The sequence below is a fragment of the Ictalurus punctatus genome, chromosome 18, assembly GCF_001660625.3.
Source record: "Ictalurus punctatus breed USDA103 chromosome 18, Coco_2.0, whole genome shotgun sequence".
Lineage (NCBI taxonomy): Eukaryota > Metazoa > Chordata > Actinopteri > Siluriformes > Ictaluridae > Ictalurus > Ictalurus punctatus.
Genome location: NC_030433.2, coordinates 4524860 through 4549168, shown reverse-complemented (window position 1 = coordinate 4549168; position 24309 = coordinate 4524860).

Below are 24309 nucleotides of genomic sequence, written 5' to 3'. Positions count from 1 at the left end.
TGCGGCTCACCTAGAAACCAAGATGTAGGTTTCAATTCAGAATTAACTGTTGAGTCCATATCAGTTCCACATTAGACATCATATTTCAGACATGCCTCATATATTCCCTTTGAAGCATATGATTACACTGGGTCATGAATATATTCCTCATACATAACAAACTACAGTGAACTACTGTATGTGAGCTGAGGCTGAACACACAACTGAGGAGAACTCAGATCTGTACAGGTTCTGGGATAAAGGAAGCATCTTGGTAGTTTCTCCATTCGAATCTTGGTTTTTAGGAGCTCTTTTGTATGAAGATAGACATACTGTGTGTAAAGGTTATCTTACATCTTTGGATCTTACATGGATAGTAGATGTCCAATTGTGCCTTATCTGACAGCTGAACAATTGTTCAACATTTTTAGTGCTGAAGATGTAGAGTTTCCTCATGGAGGTCATTTTGTTGTCAAAGCATTAGATATAGTTCTAAGAGCCACAAGAAAAATATGAAGTATGGAAATAAAATGTAATGTTGCAAACCTCTCTCTCTCTCTCTCTCTCTCTCCAAAACTTTCCAGAATTTATTCCGTACTTTTAATCATTTAATTACCTTATATATTTATTTACATAATTAAATTACCTTATTTATTTATTGGCCTTCTTACCGAATTACCTTATGTATTTACCACATTGTATTTATTTATTGATTCATTTTCTTTACTTCCTTCCTTACAAGTATCCTTGTACTTCATTTATTAACTTACACCCACTCCCTTCACCCCAAGTCTAGTGAACGGGTGCGAATGTGTGCCTGCTTAACGGTGTGTTCCTACCTCGTGTCCAGTGTTCCCAGGATCGTCTCTGGATCTGCTACAGCCCAGACCCAAGTGGCAATGGTTGCTGCGGCAATGAAGATATTTTTTATGGGTATACGCTACATTGTATTGCAATGTACCCTGCATTTTTTTTCAGGCTTAAAAGAAGGTCTTTAGGAGTTGGTCCTAACCCCCCCCCCCCCCACCCCCCCCCAGTTTAACTAGCAGTTTGAGCAGTTTGAAATAAATGTAAATCAGTTAGCTGGCTCATTTTAACAGATCTATGCTTACTTTTAATTTTAACCATCATAAAAATTTCCTTCCCCCGCCTTGTGCCCGATGCCTCCTGGGATAGGCTCCAGGTTCCCCCGCTACCCTGAAAAGGAGTAAGCGGTTGAAGATGGATGGATGGATGGATGGATGAAAAATTTACTTCTCTGTGATTTTCTTTCTCACTCAAAAAATCGTTCATAGAAACAAGTAATTAACCAACGTAAAATAGTATTAGATACTCTATTTGCTAGCATGTTTGTGTGTGTGTGTGTGTGTATGTGTGTATGTGTATATGTGTGTGTGCCTTTATGTGGGCTTCTGTACTGCAAATGATGCTGAGTAGACACCACTAGCTGCTATTGTTTTTTGTTGTTGTTTTACTTGGAATAGTTAAAGACACCGTTATGACTACAAAATGCATGTAAAGCAGTATCTATTTTTATGGAATGCAAGCTAATCATTTTTATTTAACATTGCTTATGGTTATGTATGTAACGAAGCTGGTAATATTTACAATTCAAGGTTAGGGATGGTCTACTGAGTGAGCATGAGATGAGAGTAGTACAGGCAAGGCATATTTTTGTACGCATTTTGGATTCAGTCAGGTTTCACTCCTATGCTTAGTATCTGTCACATGTAATATTTTAATATTGTATAATACTTTTGGCACAACTCTATATTTCGTCCTTCGCTCCTAAGCCAGAATGAGGTATGTACTCTTTAATATATATGTATGAAAAGGAGTGAGATGAGAAACCAAGAGAAAGAAGGCACAAGGTTGTACCTGTGACAGTGTGGGTGAGAGAATGGAAGAAGTTAAATGGAGAGAACAAGACTGGAGAGAGGACGAGTGAGAGAGTAAAAGGGACAGACAGACAGAGAGGAAGAGCAATTCAGCAGCGACTGGAACATTTCTCCTCCCTTCAGATAATGACATGGCACCTTGTCAGATTCCTGCTGTGCATCGAAGGGAGCAGCAGAGGGAGGGGACACATGGAGGCCGCTGAAATTTTTTTCGTGGTTATAATATATCAGTACATTCGACTGGTGGTCTGTGTGCCAGTGTTGAATGAAGCACTATGTGGCTACAATGATGTGTATAATGAGATCTTAATTAGTAACCACTTTAATTCACTTCACTTCAACTGTATTTGTATAGCCTTTACGTTTTCACAGTAGACATTGTCGTAAAGCAGTTTTACAGAAATCTGGAAGTAGATTTATATTTAGATCCCCAATGAACAAGCCAGAGGAGACAGTGGAGAGATGACATGATGACGAAACCTTGAAAGGAAGCAGACTTAACAGACTGTGGGCAGTGGGGCAGTTGTGGCTTGACGGTTACGGCTCTGGGTTACTGATCGTAAGGTCGGGATTCAAGCCCTGGCACTGCCAAGCTGCTACTTTTAGGTCCTTAACCCTCTCTGCTCCAGGGGTGCTGTATCATGGCTGACCTTACGCTCTGACCCCAACTTCCTGGCATGTTGGGGTATGCGAAGAAAAGAATTTCACTGACCAATATAGACTCGTTATCCATCCATCTACCTTCTACTGCTTACTCCTTTTCAGGTCGCAGGGAACCTGGAGCCTATCCCAGGGAGCATCGGGCACAAGGCGGGGTACACCCTGGACAGGGTGCCAGTCCATCGCAGGGCACAATTACATCCACACTCACACACATATTCATACACTATGGACACTTTGGGCATGCCAATCAGCCTCCCATGCATGTCTTTGGACTGGGAGAGGAAACCGGAGTACCCGGAGGAAACCCCCACAGCACGGGGAGAACATGCAAACTCCGCACACACACGGCCCCGGCAGGACTTGAACCCCAGACCCTGGAGGTGTGATGCGAACGTGCTAACCACCGTGCGCCCTAGACTTGTTATCACTATTTCATAATGATGAAAAATGACAAAAATATGCGCAATGAATGTACAAGTTAAACTTTTTCAAATTAGTTGATTTTTGTTGTTGTTGTTGCATAAATACAAGACAAAGCATGCACAGGTACATTGCAGGACAGAGGGTCTCTTGAAACGATTGGCACAAAATAGGTCGAGAATCAGATCTTCAACAGTCTCCTGTTGCACATGGAAGATTAAGGCTGGTGAAGCTTCAGTCTAGAGCTCTGTGAGAACAGTCAGGATGTAGACAAGTTCCACAAAACAAAATAAAACAAAACAAAAATGAATAGTGCGGCTATTATTACTATCAGTTTAGAACATGATCTGTTCATATTGTGAATAAGAGAATCCTGGGATGAGCACAGGATCGTCATTATGATTATAACAGCAGTTCTGTTCAGCCATTGATGTATATTATAAGGTAAGATAATATAATGAGGCACTTGGGTAATGTGAAGCTTGAAACTTAGGAACGTCACACAGACATTATATTTTCGCAGAGGTTTTTTGTGATTATTGTAGCAAGAAATGTGATTTTTTTTTTTTGGCGGACTTTTTCAAAATTTGCAATGCAATTAATGAGGTTTTCTGTGCTTTTTTTTTTTTTTTTTTTTTTTGCAGAAAACTACCCGAATTGGTGAAATTGTAATTGCACGATATTGTTTTTCACTGTCTTTCACAGCGATGTTTGTTGGACCTTTAGCTGTACTCATGTTTGATGCACGTAATTCGAAGAGGGCTTTGGCTGAATGCACGTTGTGATGATGTCACATGACACGCCTCGGTCCAAATCTGCGGAAAATCTGCGGTAATTTTGTAAAATTGCAAGCTCCTCCAAATATCGCAGAGTTTCCTTGATTTTGCGTTAATTTCTGGGATTGAATACTGAATATTATACAGATTTATCTCACAATTTTGACTTTTTATCACACAATTGTTGTTGACATCACTCAATTGTGGCATTTTTCAGGTACTGAACTTGTTTTTTCCTCGAGTAAAGATTGTGATGATTTACCTTGCAGTTGTAACCTTTTAATCTTGCAAATGCGAGTTATTTTCATACAACTGCGACTTTTTTCCCCACACGGTTTTGAGTTATTACATCTTGCAACAGCAAATTTATATTTCAAAACCCAGCAAATAAGGAATATAACTTACCTGATGTCTGGAGAATGTCTTAGGGAAACCAGGATAGCTTAAATAAGTGGATAAAGGGATAGGTTAAATTAAATGGAAACACATATCTATCTATCTATCTATCTATCTATCTATCTATCTATCTATCTATCTATCTATCTATCTATCTATCTATCTCACAATTGCAAGATAAAGTGAATTCTCAAAGAAACTATCCTTTTTTTATCTTGTAGTTGCAAAATATCATGCAAATATGACTTTTTTTATCTAGTAATTGTGTTATTTTCACACAGCTTTTTAATAGTGACAGGTCTTGTGTGTGTGTGTGTGTGTGTGCGTGTGCGTGTGTGTGTGTGTGCGTGCGCATGTGTGTGAATTTTATTCCAAAAATAATACGCATGCGCACACATTCAGCATGGGAAATAGTGAATTTAAATGCTTCACACATGACTTTATCAACAACAATCAACTCGTTTAACCTTCCACAGATCTCCTTTAAATTAGTTTGTGTGCGTGCTGGAGAGCGAGAGAGTAATATACAGACCTGCTGCGTAGGTATTAGTCATTCTCCCCTGCAGTGCGCAGTCTGCTCAGTACACTCCAATACAGTCTAGAAGAACAGAACAGATGTTTGTATATTTGCCATGCTGTCCAGACCCTGTGTGTGTGTGTGTGTGTGTGTGTGTGTGTGTGTGTGTGTGTGTGTGTGTGTGTGTGTGTTTAAAATTTATAAGGACCAAACAAATGACCCCATAATTATAGTTTAGTGTCACATTCACATAAAAAAAGTTTTTTAACAAAAAAAATGGAATGTCCTCAGAAGTATAGTATGACAAATGTGTGTATGTGTGTAGTTTGCGGGTGTTTATTCATCAGTTTGTGAGGACCAAAATCCCTAAATGTCCTCGTAATTATAGTGTAGTGTCAAATGTCCTCACAATCACAAAACAAACAAACAAAAACAAAACGAAATAAACAAACAAACAAATAAACAGAGGTTACAGTTAAGTTTAAGCATAGGCATACACGATCATTTATTTCGAAAATCGTTGTGGGAACCTTTTTGAATGTGTGCATACATATGTTTGTGTGTGTGTGTGTGTGTGTGTGTGTGCGCGCATGTGTGTGCGCGCAATAGTGTAGGATGCCTGATTAAATCAACCCAGCGGTGTGCCATTACAGGTCTCTGTCCTGTAATTTAATTTTTTTTAAAAAGGCAACCGATGTCAATCAACATTATGAAAAATGAAGTTCCTGTCTGAGTGCTTATATCTTCTTCATGTTATGACCACAGAAAATCCTACTTTCTGATTAGTAGGCATGTAATGCTAGCCTGTGAGAGGTGAGAGGAGAATGATAGCTAAGTGAGTTTATTATATATGCTTTGGGCACCCATACCCTCTTGACTGTCATGGATAACAAATATAAATGTAGCTTCAAATCTGAAATATACTTATTAAGCAAGACATGCTGTTAGAGGAATACGCAATGGTCCAGCTGCACACAAAGCAGAGTGCAAACTTGATTATATTCCAATAACAACCATTTCCAAACTGATCAATTCTTCTTATACAACAGCAATTTGACAATGCTTTGTCAACACATCATGCTTTTCGTCCATTTATAGTTACTACAAAGTTGCGGAAGGTTCTCCAAAACAAGTTCCAGTTATCACTTATGTTATAGCAAGTGTAAACAGTTGTTCCTTCACCAGACTCTTTTTGTTTCTTGCGAAGATAATCAGACAAAAGCTTTGTCATTTTACTCAACACAAAGCCCTGAAGACTTTCTCGTGTTAGAAAACTGAAACTTACAGCTTTACAAAGCACTGATTGTTACAAAGCACTGACACTGGAGACTCCTTCCATAAAAGCTAAAACCATACCAGTGGGTGTTTTTTTGTTCATATGGACCGTTCGCCATACAAGTACCTGTGTACACTATTACTATAGAACCTTGCAGCCAAAACAACATAACACCTTCCGACCAATCAGATTCGAGAATTCATAAGCTGCCATTTTTTTATCCATTTTGCCCATGACTATTAGCGACTCATTTCAAGCGCACATAGTGCACATAGTGGGTTAGAAAAAGCGAAACGATTTAAAGGAAAGAAAAGCCATTTCAGCAGCAGCTCATAAATATCACCAACCAAATAGGGTTGTTATGGAGGCAGTTAGATCTCTGCAGTCCACGTCACCAAGACAACTAGCGTCGCTCCTCCGGACCTACGACTGCCGAGCGCATTATCACTTTTCATTTGCTCTTTTTCCTTTCTGTGTCTCTGCTGCGACTTCATTCCGAAGTGCTTAGCCTCTCGTTAGAGTCATGCCATTAGAAGGGGCATTAGAGAATGCCTGCCAGCCATCTCTCTGTAGTGGAATTGTGCCCAAATAGTGTGGGTGCTTAAGCTTCCTCATGATCTAGTGCTCCGCTAGAACTGAAGATATTGTTAGAGAAGTGGTCCCACTGTGTACCGGGGGGGAGGGGAGTGTAATGGTTTGAGCTCTTTAGGTCGCAAACATCAGTTATCTTTATTAAGGGGACAGGCAGCCGACCAAACCGCATCGATGTTTATCATTTAATTGTCGAGCATGAGGCGCAGGAGTGATTCACTCTTCTTTTTCTTCTTCTTCAGATGCAAAGCTGTAAAAGCCTATTGTGTTATATTATATTAGCAATAAAAAAATAAGGAATGTATAAAGTAACAAGTAATTATTCTAAAAATTAACTTATCTACCTAACAAAATTTGGTTATATTGGATAGAGTGTGTAACTGATATATTTAACAAAGTATCAGTGACATGGGGGGAAAAAAATAATATGCTTGATCAAACAATTATATTTCCATCTTTACAGTGGAAGCTTTTGTTTTTTCAGTTTTCAATATATAAAATTATACGCATACTAAAAGAAGACAAGGCGATATATTCGCTGTATGAATTTATATGTATTGTTGAATTGAATAAATATAAACTGATTCTGGCTCTTTAAAAAAAATGATTAAATCAAGTTCAGGAAATTTTCATACTTCATATTTGTTTTATTTATACCACACTACACCGCTGTTGAGCTCTACATTCTGATTGATCCCAAGATTGATCACAAGTAGCAGCTCGTACCATCTAGTGCCGGCTCCAATTCAAATCACAGGACCGTATTAATTCATTCAAAAAACGGATTTAATAACTTGTTGTTATTTAACATTTATGGAAGGAGTCTCCAGTGTCAGCACTTTGTAACAGTAACCTGATGTATAATACAAGCTCTAACAAGAAGGGGAAGAAATTGAACCTGGTGAGGGAATGACTGTTTATGGTCATAGTTACTTCCCGTAATATAGTATTACGGGAAGTAACTACTCTAGTTTTATGGATGTTCGACAACATTAAATTTAGCTACTGCTACTGTATAAACAGTTTAAAAGTGTGATGTGTCTGGCATCTTATTGCCAAAATTACTGTGGTATAAGAGAAAGATATAACACAGGACTTGCTGATAAATTGGAGTTGTTGTGGTTTGCTGCTGTTTAATTTTTATGTGTTACCATTAATGTTCATGTTAAATTGTAGTGGGCCACATCTCACACACGTACTATAACAGCATGCCCATTGTGTTTATAATCAGCTATTATTATGTTAATTTATTTACACCCAATAGAATCTAGCTATTTCCCAAAATTGTGATAATGTCGTATTTGAATTCGTCACAGAAACTCAACAGGTAACAAATTTTCAATATACATTATAAATCCAAAAAATTGGCAGTAACATATATGAAAAATATAGAATTTCAATTTGGCTTATTACCTTTACATATATGATTAGTACTCCAAAGGCTACAACGATCCTCCGGAAAAAAAATAAAATAAATAAAATCCCAGTTAGGTTACATGATCTCTGCACTTTCTGCATTTTGAAAACATCAGAATTCTTAAATACTGTCATGATTCGGATTGGTCGGTTCTTCGCATGTGTAATTGGCCCGTAGGTGACGTGGAAATATTAGAAGTTGATGGTTTTCTTAATATACAGTATGAAATATGAAAACATTCATATTTTTTTGGTTTAAATATATGACAAGCACTAAAGTGCGCTATGTTCAATGAGGTAAATCTATTCATTATGCATCAGTCTTATTAAAGTAGTGAAGATGTGGGCATGGTTAACTTACTTGAGTGCAGAAAATTGATAGAATGTTTTTTTTCTTTCCCGTGACACTGGCTTGTCATGGAGCACAAAGACATAGACGGAGCGAGACATGGCACCCGCTATGCTGAAAAGTTCACCAGCAGCAAGCGATCCATCAAAACGAAGACGGCATTCGCCATGAAGCTGTATTAAAATACAATACATAAAAATGACTCTAAAAAGCCTTGGTGACAGAGCCAAGAAGTGCCCTCAGCCCTAACAATAAAATCATCTTCTGCCTCCAGTCATTTCATCAAATGGCAGCTATAAAGACAGAGACTGCTCTTTATTGTTTTTAGATTGCGGGCACTTTGCGAGCACTCGCCATCGCATGTGTCGTGGATAATGTAAATATCGCAGATATAGGCGCTCAGTAATGCATAAAAACAGATATATAATTCCAATAAAGAGGCATAACAGTTTGCTCGTGGCCCTTCCGAGACCCTAGCTCTGCCGTCAGGCAGAAAAATCATCGATTCTCATCTCATATTGTGCCCGAAGGCGAGGAGACATTTCTGTCCCTGGTTTTGTAACCTCAGCATTGACGCAGGTCTGCCAGTTGCTATCGATGTTGAGGCTATTGACTCAGTTTAAATGCAAAATTCAGATGGAGAAAATCAGCGGAGTAATTGACCTTTGCAACGGCTTTCTGTTTATTTAGCTATTTGTTATGAGAAATGGATTGCTCTTGTTCAATATTAACATTTCACATAATGCGTAGTATAAAGATTGGCTTTGTTTATCATTTGTTTCCTGGACTACATGATTAATGCCGTTGTGTAAGGTCATTGTGTAGCACAATCAAACAAAATCAGTGATATATGGGTAGGTTACAATCAAACTATTTTAGATGCTTTATTAGCCTTGAAGAATGCTTTGCACACTCTCGGCCTTTTCTCAGTTAACTGAGGTGTTCATAATGCACTATAATACATCATTAATGCACTTATAATCTCATTTATTAGCATTAGAAATAATACCTTAAAATTCTAATAAGACATTCTAGTTATGTTTACTACATATAAAGTGACATAATGGATGATAGTATCTGTTATATATATATGAACACTGTTGTTAATAAGATATTAGTGGTATGCTGTTTTAGGAAAATAATCAACAACAGGATGGTGCGTTGGAGTCTGACACAAAGTGGAGTTACTGTCACTTCTAGTTAGTTAATTATGTTCCTATAACAGCATATTCGGAAGTGTTTGATTATTCTTATAGCACAGTGATTACATTATTTTTTTATTTATTAAAGAATAACACACTGTAATTTTTATCCATTTCCAGTTACCTTTATTTTTGTATGTGAAACAAGTTAGTTCTTGTTATAACTTATATTGTAGTAGCTTTAACAGTCATTCCATCACTTTTCTTGAAACTGTAAAGACAAAAAATGTAGAATTGTATTACCAAAACAATACAGTGCGAAGAAAACAAAACAAAACAAAACAAAAAAAAACAAAACAAAGAAAACCCCACAAAGCCCTCTATCCTGAAATCTTTCCCATGGAAGTGACAAAGCTGATACTGGAGATTCCTTTCAAGATATCAACAATTATATGTTTTTCTTTGTTAAAAAAACAGCATGACTTTTTATCCATTTATTGCTAGTGTTATATTATGTGGAACGTCTGTACTTGAAAACTTATTATTTTTATACAGGTTTTGCCAGGTGTTTTAAGACATTATATACAATTCCTTCGACTAATATTGACACCCTTGGTAAGTATGAGCAAAGAAGGTTATGAAAAATGGTCTTCACTATTTTACCTTTTGATTTTTTGTTCAAAAGATTCACAAAAATACTCTGATTTCATGGATATCAAACAATTACATATTACATATATAAAAAAAACTTTGTTAAATATAGATGTGCAACAGTTATTGGCACCAACTGATATTGATCTTTTTGATTTACCCATATTCCCATTGATATTTAAAAAATTTTTAGCACTCCTTGATGACTTGGAACAGGAAATTATTCGACCATGACTTCCTGTTTCACAGGGGTATAAATATGAGGTAACACATTAGTCATTCATAACAATGGGTAAGACCAAGGAATATAGCTGTGATGTACGGAAAAAGGTTGTTGAGCGTCACAAAATGGGAAGTCGCTATAAGAAAATAACACAAGCATTGAAAATGCCCATTTCCACCATCAGGACAATAATTAAGACGTTCCAGTCAACTGGAAATGTTATGAATCGACCTGGAATTGGACGTGTGTCTGTATCATCTCAACGCACTGTGAAGAGGACGGTTCGAGTGGCAAAAGAAAAAAAAAAATAAAAAATCCCCACGGATCACAGCTGGAGAACTGCAGAAGTTAGTTGCATCTTTGGGTCAGAAAGTCTCCAAAACTACAATCCGAAGTCACCTACATCACCACAAGTTGTTTGGAAGGATTTCAAGAAAAAGCCTCTACTCTCATCCAAAAACAAACTCAAGCGTCTTCAGTTTGCCAGACACAAACTTCAAATGGGATCAGGTTCTATGGTCAGATGAAACAAAAAAAGAGCTTTTTGGCAATAAACAGCAGAGGTGATTTTGGCACACACAGAGAGGTAGCCATATGGAAAAGTACCTCAAGCTAAAAGTCCCTCATCAAAATAAAAACATCGGAACAGAATTGCTTGCCATGCTGAGAATTTGTGACTAAATTAGCATTTTTTTTGTATTTTAATTAAACACAAATTTTAAAACATATATTCAATACATTCAAGAGTATCAATTCCAAATTTGAGTGGTATTTCACATAGATATGGAGTCCCTATACTTCTATCCATTAAGGCCACACTGTATAAACTCAGGTGACTATAGAACATATGACTTACTGGAATTTCAGCAATGTACCCTAATGTTCTAGTGCACTCATTAACTGCATAAGCTCATAATCACCTCATCATAGTTTGGATTCTCCCGTTTATTCATCAGGGTTATTTTAATGAGCTTGATGGTTCAGGTCTTGTTAGGGTTAAGCGTTATCACACCAACCAAAGGATACTCATTACAGAAACCTCCTTAACAACTAGAGCTAAACCAGAATTAGCGATGCTTATCAATAAGAGTCATGTCTTCTGGCCCTGAAATTGTCCAGCCAATGGTTTAAACAAGCATACTATAACACATATGGAAATGGTGAGAGTAAAGAGAGTAGCAGACAATGCCAAGAGAACAATCCGAAGCAGAACAACACAATGACAAATTGCCGCCATCAGAAGCCATTACGTGAGCTGGCATCAATTTCCAGCTGTTAGAGAAAAAAAGGTGCATATAAAGAAAATGATGATTGAAGATAGTATGCGGGTGGATTGAAAAATAATGACTAAACAGACATTATCAATTGGGAAAACGGGGACAAGTGACATTAATACTTTTTTGTTTTTGTAAGTGTCACTTTGTGAAGGTTTTCCTTTGAACAAACTTAATAAATGGTCTGTGATTTGACATCAATTATATAAGCTGCATTAGCCAAAAGAAACAAATACACAAATAGAGTGCAGTACCATTGATCGCTCAGGGCAATTTAATGTTTCACCGATGCCCAGAAACTGAAATAATGATATATGTTTTCCTGCATACCATATACAAATATTACTTTTTTTTATTGTTAAGAAAATGATAACTGTCCTAAAAACATCATGGAACTATTCCATCATATTTTTACATCTTCTACAGGTAAAAGCTGTGGTGGTTAACGTTTTTATGCTAAATAATTTCGAATTGCCTTGCTGTAAATACAGGTATCCCTCAAGGCTGTATCCTATTTCCCGGTTTTACTGGCTTTAATATGCAGTTAAAAAGAAAACAAAATGGAATGTTTCATGGTAGGGATAAAAAGAAGTGTTATGACATTTCTCACTGGTATCCCATTGGAATCCAACACTCTTTTTCACTTTTCATTTAGATAAAAGCAAGATCTAGTCCTTTAACCCTTTTTTTTCACTTACCATTCCCACTTTTTTTTGTCACATCATAGAGATACAGTGTTTAGAGAGTAGGTTGGTTGAAAAACGCTAGAACATTCCATTAATTCTACTTAAATTATGCTGTTTTATGTCTGCCGTGTAGTGTGTGTATGACAAGGCCGTGTCAAAGATAATTTCCTGTCTCCTTTTGTAATAGACAATAAAGTTTTGCTGATTCTGATCTGTCCAGAGTAAATCCTCCTCTCATGTCGAGAGTCTTAAATGATGTGAACGAGAACCCAAGCAGGCAGGTGGATTTACAGGTGTATGACCTGAACGTCTATTCTCTTTATCTATCTCCTCTTTATCGCTGTGACCCTGAAATTGCCCGAATCTGCACTCGGTGGAGAGGATACGGATGCAGGGAGGCGAGGCTGCAAATGCTTATGTTCTTCTCCCTTCTGTGAAAGCGAGGAGAGAGAAAAAAAAATCCTAATCTCCAGTGTCTGACAGGAGGCTTAACCACTCGATTGCTTTTCTGCTCACGTTGCGCTCCCATCATCTTTCCCTTTGCGTCTGTGAGAGGGAATCTGGGCCACAACACACATACACATACACACATGCACATTCACATATACATATAGTAGGCTGTTCTAGAGTAATGGATGATGCTTGCTTCCGATTGGGTCCCTGTGGATGCATGTTCAAGGCGATGCAATTGAATTTAACCAGAGAAATGACAGACCATTCTTTTGCGAGGGTCACGTTATAATAGTAGGCTGTGGTGACAAGGGCTTCATAATTTATGACATGCAGAGAGTTAGGAGGGATTTGTGGTCAGACAGAGAGAGCGAGAGAGAGAGGATGAGAGAGTTATAAAGACACGCTCACTATAAACCCCCCACAGTCGTATGCAATCTAGTTCAGATCGCGGATGCACTCTGCTCTTTGAAAGCACAAAGATGTTTCTAAACACACTGCCTTTTCTGCATCAATAAATGGTGTCAAACTTTTAAAGAGTAAAACTAGTCTAATTGGAATTTGGCACAGCAACACCTCTCTGAACAACATTTTAACTTTCACATCCACTTTAAATCTATAGACTCAGTTCATTAACGGTTCATTTACTGCTAAAGTGGTTTACTTGGGACCATCTTAAATAAGGAAAACCTCTACTGTTTATTATTATTATTATTATTATTATTATTATTATTATTATTATTATTATTGTCAGTGTGGTTACCAATGTCATATGACGCAAAGCTGAATGAATTGGTAAATCTCACTTAATGAGCCACTGTTAAGATATAGACTAATGTTGTATTAGCTATAACACATTTTGTTTAGGTGCATGTCTTTCATGTGCAATGGGGATCCTACTAAGGTCATACACAGATAGGGGTAGTTACATTTACTATGAATGCATAGAGTGCATAGTTTTTGCACCACGCTGGATTGCCACCCTAATAAAATCACTAGGTCTGACCTGGGCAACCCATTGTAAAAGGTCCGGCTATGCCACTAGTATGTGTCTGGAAAAACCCACTGGATATAGCTGAATTCTGGGAAACAGACAAAAAAGATGAAGGGAAGGGTTTTCCTGCATGATTAATTACTACTGGCTGCCATGAATTACTATTTCATAGCTTCACAAACTAAAATGTATGCAATATCACCCATTTGCCAATAAAATATTAGCAGTATTCTGTTTTATACAAGCTTATTCTAGTCCTTGCAAAAAGAAATGGTCAAACAAATTGGATAATGTTTGATAGGAGTGGGGAAAAAAACATTCCACCATTCTATGCTTCTACTGGCAGTCAACATATTGGTTCACTTCTCATTTGCATAATGAGAAATTGTACTAAGGATTTCATGCAGGGTTTATTCCCACCTCAAGTCTGGTGTTCCCAGGGTGGGCTCTGGATCCATCATGACCCTAAAGATAAATGAATGAAAAAACTTTACTCCACTTTTTCATGGTGCATCCCTCTTCAACTTTGTATCACTAGTGTCTTCTTCACCTCCTGCTGCTGTAAATCATTAGCTGCAATAACAAAAAAAAAAAAAAAAAAAAAAAAAACGAAAAAAAAAAAAAAAATGACGTCCAGTCCGTTTATTGTACCACATCTGATGGTGTGAAAATAAAATTAGGAGGTTTAGATTAAACCTTGCCCTTGGATGGACTGGTGTCCCATTTGCACCCAGCGTTCCCAGGATAGGCTCTAGAGCCACTCTGTCCCTCACCAGGATAAAGTGGTTATTGAAATGCATGAATCAATGATTTAATTTATAAGATAAGATAAGATAAACCCTGAGGAATATTGCAACAATTTAGACAGTTCTTAAGGAGAACATAATCTTAAAATGACTCCTGGAATAAAAGGACTAGCCAAAGACCTCATTTGGTGGAACAATCCAAAAATCCGTTTGGAGAAAAGAAAGAGATCAGACTCCACCTTTCACACTGAATCTCCCCTGTGATAAATTGGCAGATGACACAACTAAGAGTTCAACAAAAGACAGAACATTGGACTGGGATCCTTCAGAAAGAGGCAGTGCAATCTCTCCTACAGGAATTGTGTCTGAACCATAAGCCATATCCAGTTATCCAAGTGGCCTGAGATTAAGAGGCGAAAGGTTTAACGCTTTCAATGGGTCCAATGAATATTGAATGTGCTCCAAGTGAGATACATGATAATCCTCCAGGATGGAAGGTTGGTATGGAATACTAGACAAAAAAAAATCCAAGGATGGATCTGTAATCTGTAAAGGTAAGTTGGTGCCATGAATGGAAATAATGTGATTGCACAGCCTTACCAGATGCTTTTTATTGGTACGCATTCATGCCTACATTTCAATTGTCCAAGTCATCCTGAAGACATGTGTACTATACATTGTATTTTGCAAATCAGTTAAAAACTATTGACATATTTCCATGATATTGGATATATCCAATGATGATGTTGCTTGAGTATGGAACGAGAAGCGTGCCAATACTCATTTACAATTTCCAAATTCAAATGTTATACCTTTATTTGAATTTGTAAGTTGGAACAATTCAGTTACAAAGCTTCACTTACAAATTCAAATAAAGTGGTTGATCTTCCCATTGGTTGAATTCCACTGGGAGCAGAGCGAGCGGCTGATGTGTGCTTGATAGATTCAAAGGCTCATCAAACTGCACCAAGGATCCTCCTTGAATGCAGTGCTTGATTTTCATGTTCATTGACACCTTCTCACATTTGATTCCCTCTCACCATCTGTAACAAGACCATCAATCAAAATTAAACTTAACATGCTATAGGAATACAGATACAGTATGAGTGTATAAATGACATGAAGTCTGAAAATTTGTGGAAAAAAAAAATAAAACAAAAAACAAAACTTAAGTTGGATAACAATTTTACTGAAGTTTAAGGTTAATACCTTAGGGTTAGAATGCCGCTAACATTTTGATAGTTGCATATGTACAAAACAGAGTAGGAACAAAATCTTGGCTCACTTATTCGACAGACAAATTTCTGTTGAAGTCAATTTGGGGGGGGGCAATGTGAACTTTCCAGTTTGCATTATCTTCATTAAAAGAACTTCTCCGGTACTGTATTTAATAATGTTTTATTGGCTATTATATGTTTTAAGAATAACCAATCAGGCAATTGCATTTCTACCATTTCTGCTTGAAAGCTACTAGCTGCACTCTGATCTCAGGGATTTTGAGGTGACAGACATTAGAGGTCTAATGGCGGAGAAAAATAAGTATAAATATAATTTCCCCTTATTACTAGTATCAATCTTTTTCACCAGAACTTTAATAAAAGTACTTTTGTCCCTACAGCAATCAATATGATGGGAAATATGGGTTGATGGTAGAGTGTGCCTTAAAGCTGCAGTACTGAACTTTTGCCTCTCTATCGCCATCTCTGTCTGAAACATAAAATCGCAAGTTAATTGTAGAGTCGTTGTTTTTTTTATATACATGGGTTGTGCTTTGGCACCGCTCCTGTTCGTGGATGAATCTGATGGTTTAAGGTATGCATATGGGTTGGTATAATAGCTTCAATTCTTGACAACAGATGTGGCGGTGCATACGGTTTTCTTGGACTAGAGGTGAGTTGCTCGCTCTCTCATAGCTAGCAGAAAATAAGTGCAATTTACCACACTGACCATAACAAAAAAAGCAACAGCAAAAAAAAAACAAAGGATAGTTGATAGCTGAATCAAGTCAACAAGCACGGTAATGTTAGCTACCTACCTAGTGAGCCACTGAAATGTCTTACTTGTTCAGCTGAAAAAAAGCCATCTCTGCATCAGTATTTAATCCCTTCAGATCTCTGAGTTATCCCAACCTCTCAAAAGCCATATTTATTCTCATTTTAGCACAAGCTCTGTCATTTTCCCTTTTTGACTGTAGGCTCTCCGCAGTTCAAGATTTCTTGGTATTGACAGCAGGTGATTCCCCAGATGTCAACGATGATTGCCATTTAGAACTATCCAGATTAAAAGCAGCCATGTAGATGACAAGTTTAAATTCTAAGCAACTGTTATAAGAACAAGCTACAAGCATTTCACCCTCTTCAGCACCCGCACATGAGATATAGTAGCTGGGTCTTTTTCTTTCTATTTACGGACATGACGTAACCACGCAGACTGATGTTTCTCATGAAATCCGGCCCCATAATCCATAATTGCAAATAAATAAAGAAGGTCCAGTCAAAACCAGAAAACATTAAAATAACAGCATAGAACAAAAAAGTGGGAAACACAATGCTCAGAAATACATGAAGCAATCAACAAGCGTTTGAAAAGACATAAGGCATAAACAGACATACTAATCAAGGACTCAACACAGAACAGGGTATAGAACTCAATAGGGTAACCAAGGGGTGGAGACCAGACTAGAACCAAAACAAAGGCACATGGACAAATATAAATAAAAGCACATGGAAGACAAGTTAATTCCTGGCTATACCACTGCTTAACACAACACTATGTGTTGTAGATCTGTCTGTGGAAATTTATCAAGGAATAAATGCAGACTTTCATAAATCCATGGACTCAAACTAAGAGGATAAATATCACGGCTAACTGGACATAGACTAATTTGTTCTCTGGACCTGAAATGGACATACAGTATGCTCAGATTTTGTGTGGTTTATATCAAAATACATACAAAGTGTATATTACAATATTGTGTGCATTTTATTTTCCATTCAGAGATATGAATGGTAAGGGCGCACGGTGGCTTAGTGGTTAGCATGTTTGCCTCACACCTCCAGGGTCGGGGGATTGATTCCCACAGTGGCCCTGTGTGTGTGGAGTTTGCATGTTCTCCCCGTGCTGCGGGGGTTTCCTCTGGGTACTCTGGTTTCCTCCCCCAGTCCAAAGACATGCATGGTAGTCTGATTGGCATGTCCAGAGTGTCTGTGGTGGGTGGGTGTGTGTATGTGAGTGTGCCCTGCAATGGATTGGCATCCTGTCCAGGGTGTACCCCGCCTTATGCTCCAGGTTTCCCGGTGACCCTGAAAAGGATAATGTGGTATAGAAGATGGATGGATGGAGAATAGTACAACATGTACAGCACAAGACCTGGGAGACATTTTGTGTAGTTGTATAAAAGGTCTCCTAAAACTGTTGTCTTGTATGAGGCACAGTACTCATAAATCAACTTTCAAGGTTACAGATACTTAAAGTTTTAGAGAAAGTACGATTATATAATCACATTTTCTAAAAAGCCTTTCTTCAGTCATGCTGACTGCTTAGAATTGAATTTAAATTGAAGATGGCCATATACATGGCTGCTACGTGTCGAGGGAGAAAATTATGAGAAATTGGAGATGAGTTTTTTCCCCCGCTGTTGAAAAATCAGCCTTGACACGCTCATTTCCTGTTGAGTTGACTTCAAGACCCTCATTAGATATTGACAAAATTAATCTACCTTTAAGAAAATGGCATTCAGCTATGGAATTCTAGAGAATTAGACCTCTAGAAAGCGGAGCTTAAAAAAAAAAAAAAGGAGGACATTTAACAGATTAAAGACTCAGGTAGGAATTGCTGTGAATGGCCGGTCAGCAACAATTCCCTATAGCCGTGCTAATAAAAACACATCAATACACGTCTGCGCTCTATATTTGCAAAACCTTAGCAGCCATAGCGTCTAGGGTCAGAATTGAAATTACAAAATAAATTAGTCCTGTGTGAACGGAAAGAAATGCTTACTATGTTATACTGTTTAATTGACTTCACTCAAATAGGAAATGACTGGGGTGTGACGCAATGCCGCCACCTGCATCTATATTTGTTTAATGCTCAAGATATTCACGCCCGGATTTATAACCAGAAGTGTGCGTGATCTTGACTAGAAGATTTTTTTCTACCACTAATCCCTGGAAACAATTGAAAAAACAAAACAAAAAGAGGGCTGCTGAGAAAAAAGAAGTCATTTCTCCTGAACAAGAACTTTCTGGCAAGCTTTCCCTCTTCTATCTAATGTAACTGAGTGAGCAAGCTAGCTACAATTGTTTTTAAAAGCCTGTTATTTATAGTTGATATTCGACATCCAATAACATTATATCAGATTTACTTTAGTTATTGGGTTGGTTATATTCCAGAAAGAACAGAACGGTTTGCTGGACACTCTATCAGCGTTTACTCAAAACTGGGATGCAGTGCTGCTTTTATTCCAAATGGGGTCCTTTAACATATACGGTATTTCCTTATAATGATTTTCCAGGATTTTCTTGTAATAACAAAGGTGAATTTTCATCAATGGATGACAAAAACATGTGCAATGAATTTACAAGTTTAGATGTACCATAGAACACCATGAAGGCCATCATCAACAAGTGGAGAGAACTTACCAGGGAGGCTGTCACATCAACAAAAGAACACCATACCCTAGGTGAAGCATGGTGATGGCAGCATCATGCTTTAGGGCTGCTTTTCTTCCGCCAGAACTGGGGCTTTTATCAAGGTAGAGGGAATCATGAATAAGTGTTGATTTTAGTGCAAAACCTTCAGGTGTCTGCTAGTGAGCTGAAGATGAAAAGGAATTTCACCTTTCAGAACAACAATGACCCATGGCATACATCCAGATCAACAAAGGAATGGTTTAACCAAAAAAAGATCGATGTGTTTGAATGACCTAGCCAGAGCCCAGACCTGAATCCAGCTAAAAATCTGTGGGTGACCTGAAGCAGGCTGTGCACAGGAGATGCTTTCACAATTTGACGGATCTAGAATGTTTTTCAAAAGAAAGTGTGAGTCAAGATGTGCCGCGCTGATTCCCCAAAAGATTGAGTGCTGTAATAAAATCAAAAGGTGCTTGAACAAAGTATTAGCTTAAGAGTGTGCACACTTATGCAACCAAGTTATTATATATATATTTTTCTTTTTCTTCTTTCCCCCTAAACATTTCTATTGTTTTTCACTTTATTTGTATACTTTGCAATTGAACATTAAAGGCAGGAAAATATCTGACATCATTTATCTAATTTTAATATCCAATCCCAATCAAATGCTAATGTGCCTTTTTTTTTTTTTTTTTTTTTTTTTTTTTACAAGGCGTGCAAAAACCAAAACAAACAATTAAACAAACAAACAAAAAAAAAAACATAGTGCACCTTGTATTCGTATATGAATTTGTTTACAGCACTTTTTCTAGATCAATCTGAATAACATATTGGTATTCGGTTTCATCCCTAATACGTAGTATATAAAATTGTACATTTTAAATATACTATGATTTAAATACGCATACTTAGGTCACTTTTAAATGTAAAAGAACCCCCAAACAAACAAACAAACAAACAAAAAATGCTACATTGTTATGATGGAATACTTACACTTCATTTAGTCATAAAAGAAACAAGCCTGCATGCAGCCAGTAATTTCATTCCAGATATATCATGGTCACTTCTTCTCTGGAAGTCATTACATGGAGTGTACTAGGAGTGTCACTTAACACACGTTGCTGAATACTATTTAGACAGAAGGGAAAAATCCAACTGAAATCCAGGCTAAATAAACAACCGATGCTCACAGCAGTGCTACCCTGCTAAAGGACCTTACTATCCATTTCTGTTTATATCACATAATCAGAACTTTTTTTTCCCAAGTAATCAATTATGTTAAACCCGTTGGTGTATCAATCAGCCCAGTTAATTGGGCTTCAACTCCAAAGCTTATAGCTGTACTACATGAAATTACATTTTCCACCAGGACACATTAAGTTCCGTCAAATTTAGTTGCAATTAGATGGGCATCACTGAGCTCCAAAATTCTGCTAATTTCAGGGGGGAAAGGTTCTTTGTGTTTCTCCTGCGTCAGCGCTTTTTGAGCAAGTGCACTTTTTTTTTTTTTACCCTTTTCCTTCACTGGGTGCCTCATTTGCTCTGCCTGATTGTGCAGGTCCTCAGGACCCTCTGCTTCATTTAACTGTTCTGATTTCTCAGGGTATGAACCACAAGAATAACCTGCTAATAGGGCAATCGGTCTAACCACACACACACACACACACACACATACACACACATGTAGGCGCACACACACACTGCTCCTAAATCATCTTGTTGGGTTCTGTGATGTGAATATGAATTATTTTGATATAGGAGATAAACTATACTATAGATTACAGACCACTTGCAGTGGTACATGTAAGGAATAAAATATGACTGGACATGCTGTGAAAGGAAAATCATTGACAAGGTGGTGTGATGTGGCCTGAAGATGATTATTTTCCGATAACACAATGCACTAAGGTGTTTTATTCCTCTTGCACCATAGCAATTTGCCAACACTTAATTAAAAATATATATATTAATGAACAACACATTGTACTTTTTATCCATGTATAGGTATACTTAATGTTGTGGAATTTCATTACAGCAGCTACAAATGGTCATTCATTTATCAGCCTCTCGAAGTTAACAGCACCAAAGTTAAAACAACAAAAACAACCTATCATAGGTTACTAAGAAAATGCAAAACCTTTCCTCCTAAAGGAGGAACACTTAAAATTATTAGTCTAACTATTACAAAATGCGGACACTGGAGAGTTTTCCTCAAAGAAAAACAAATCTTTGTAAGTTTGTTGTTGTTTATCATTAGTCTTAGATTATGTGAAGTATCTACCATACCAAGCCCCTATGAACTAGCTGTTTCTATAGAAACGGTAATATATACTGTAATGGAATGAATGTAATAATCTAAACCTGTGATGTGAATTACAGCACACCCATAAACACCTTCTAAGCAATCAGATTTGAGAATTCAGTAGCGCTGTGATATACATACAAATTGTGATGGCAAGATGATTGGGTCCAGAACGGGGTTGTGGGGTGTTCCCGGTATGAAGTGGTTAGTACCTACCAAAAGTGGTCCAAGGAAGGAGAACCAGTGAATGGGCGACAGAGACATGGGCACCCAAGGCTTATTGATGCGTGTGAGGAGCGACGGCTAGCCTGTTTAGCCTGCTGCTAAAATCTTGATACTAGATACCACAGCACACCTTCGGAGGTCTTGTGGAGTCCATGCCTCGAAAGATCAGAGCTGTTTTGGTGGCACAAGGGGGACCTACACAATATTAGGCAGGTGGTTTTAATATTATGGCTCATCAGAGTAAATTATCAGTATATTTAAAAACATTTCAATGCTACTTGCATGGCTCGGACAGAATCAGTCCATTCTAGTACCCTATAGACCTAATCCCTGGTATAGAAATAGAAAGCCTTCAACCTTTCAAACGCCTCAATAGCAATATACAGTACAGAACATGCAGTGCCTTCTAAAGTATATGCTATGTTTTGCAAAATTGCATGCCACACCACTTTCACAATAGTCATGTATCAAATCCACAAAAATACCCCCCCCCCCCCCCCCCCCACCAACCTTCTGATCATCCCAGGTTTAAAAAATAAAAGCAAGACACTGAAGGGCTGTTAGAACCCAAAATAAAAGCAAGGGAACAAAAAGACTGGGGAGCGAGGAGACACAGAGACAGAAAAATGGCCCTAGGCAAAAACTGTCAAAGTGAGACCTTTAGCATGCTCCTGCCAAACCAATCGGCAGAGCGTTCAAAACAGCTCCATCTGAGAATTAGACGGACAGCCAATTCCATCTGAAATATACAGTGCTTTATCCATAGTTTGCAGGTTTGCTTCGATCATTATGTAGGATCAGAGGTGACAAGTAAAATATCACAGACTCCTCAGCAAACCCTGTATTATTAATGTACTATTCCTCAAGTGGGCTCCAATAAGAAAGTAATGCAATTGTATGAATATGAAGGCTGACCCACTGGATAATCATTTTTTTGATTATTGCAACACAAAAATCTTAAACTGAACACTCAGTCTACCTTTTCAGTGAGTGGTGCTTTGTGGATTTTCAGCTCTGTATCTCTGTCTGTCTGTCTGTCTGTCTGTCTCTCTCTCTCTCTCTCTCTCTCTCTCTCTCTCTCTCACTCGCTCGCTCGCTCTCTCTCTCTCTGGAAGTTAATAAGACAAAAAATAAATAAATAAAAAATAGCTTCTCGTGTCACTGAGAAACCACAAAACACAAAGCACTCTATCATTGCCAAGTTGAAAACTTAAAGAAACAGCTTCACCTGACTGGTACAAATCGCTGACACCGAAGACTCCTTCCATAAATGTTTAATAAACATTGCTTAGCTTCACTATATCATTCGCTTTTCATCATTCATTTTGATGGTTGTTTTTTGTTTGTTTGTTTGTTTGTTTGTTTGTTTGATTTGTGGTGACCTGGACTGTTTTCTCGCTATCAACCCATTTCAAACGTACACAACAGCTCAATTTCAGCATCAGTTATGTGTATCATTGTATGACATAAACATCCGTACTGTGTATTATACAGTAGAAGACTTGGGGAAAAAAACAAAGGCATGTTCATAACATAACATGGGAACGTATTGAATGTGAACCAATCGAGTTCATTCGAAAATATTTCAGATGTCTACTGCCACTGTGGAAGTGCACAGGATTGGTTAAACCTTCTGCAGCAGCTTGTGTGTCGAGTGTGTACAGAAATAGGTGGGATTTGTGGGTCAGAACGCGTTTGAGAGATGGTGGGTATGGGATTTTAAAAAATGTAAGCCAAAAGAAGGAGCCAAATACACAGTTCAAGACATGTGCAATTGAATCAATTTTGGTGGATGTGTTTACATTATGATACACCGCCTTGTATTTTACATAACATATGTAATGTATATGTATATCCTTTTTCCCCACATTGTCCCCAGTTTGGTCAACTGCCGAGTCCTACCCACAAGCCATATGACAGCTAACAACCAGGGAGAGTAAAGGCTAACGTGCTTCCTCCAAGACACATGAAGCCAAACGACCACATTTTTCCAAATTACTGGGGACTGGACAGCTTCAGAAAGCACCAATTGTGCTCCATTGGCTTCTGGCTGTGGCATATATGCTATATGGCCAAGGGTTTATGGACACCTGACCAATGTACCCATATTGGATGATAGTCAGTTTGGGGGATGTGCTTGTTGAACATCCCATTCCAGATGTATCCCCCCTTTGCTCTTATAATATCCTGCACTCTTCTCAGAAGACTTTCCACTAGATTTTGGAGCGTGGCTGTGGGGATTTGTGTTCATTCAGCCACAAGAGAATTAGAGGTCAGTCACTGATGTTGGGTGAGGAAGCCTGGAGTGCAATTGGCTTTGCGGTCCATCCCAATAGTGTTCAGAGGGGTTGAGATCAGGACTCTGTGCAGGTTCTCAAGTTCTTCCACACCAACCTTGGCAAACCATGTAGCTCGCTTTATACAGGGGCATTGTCATGCTGGAACATGGTTGGGCCTCTTAGTTCCAGGGAAGGGAAATTGTAGTGCTACATCATAGAAAGACATTCTATACAATTGTGTGCTTCAAGCATTATGGTAACAGTTTGGAGAAGAACTATGTATGGGTGTGATAGTCAGGTGTAACATTGTTACAGAAGCTATTTGGATGAACAAAGAGCTTGGAAGCGCACCATTAAATTTGTCAATCAGTTTGTGGGTCTCAAAAACGGAGCAGGGCGTTCATATTACTTCAAAATGGTAGGAT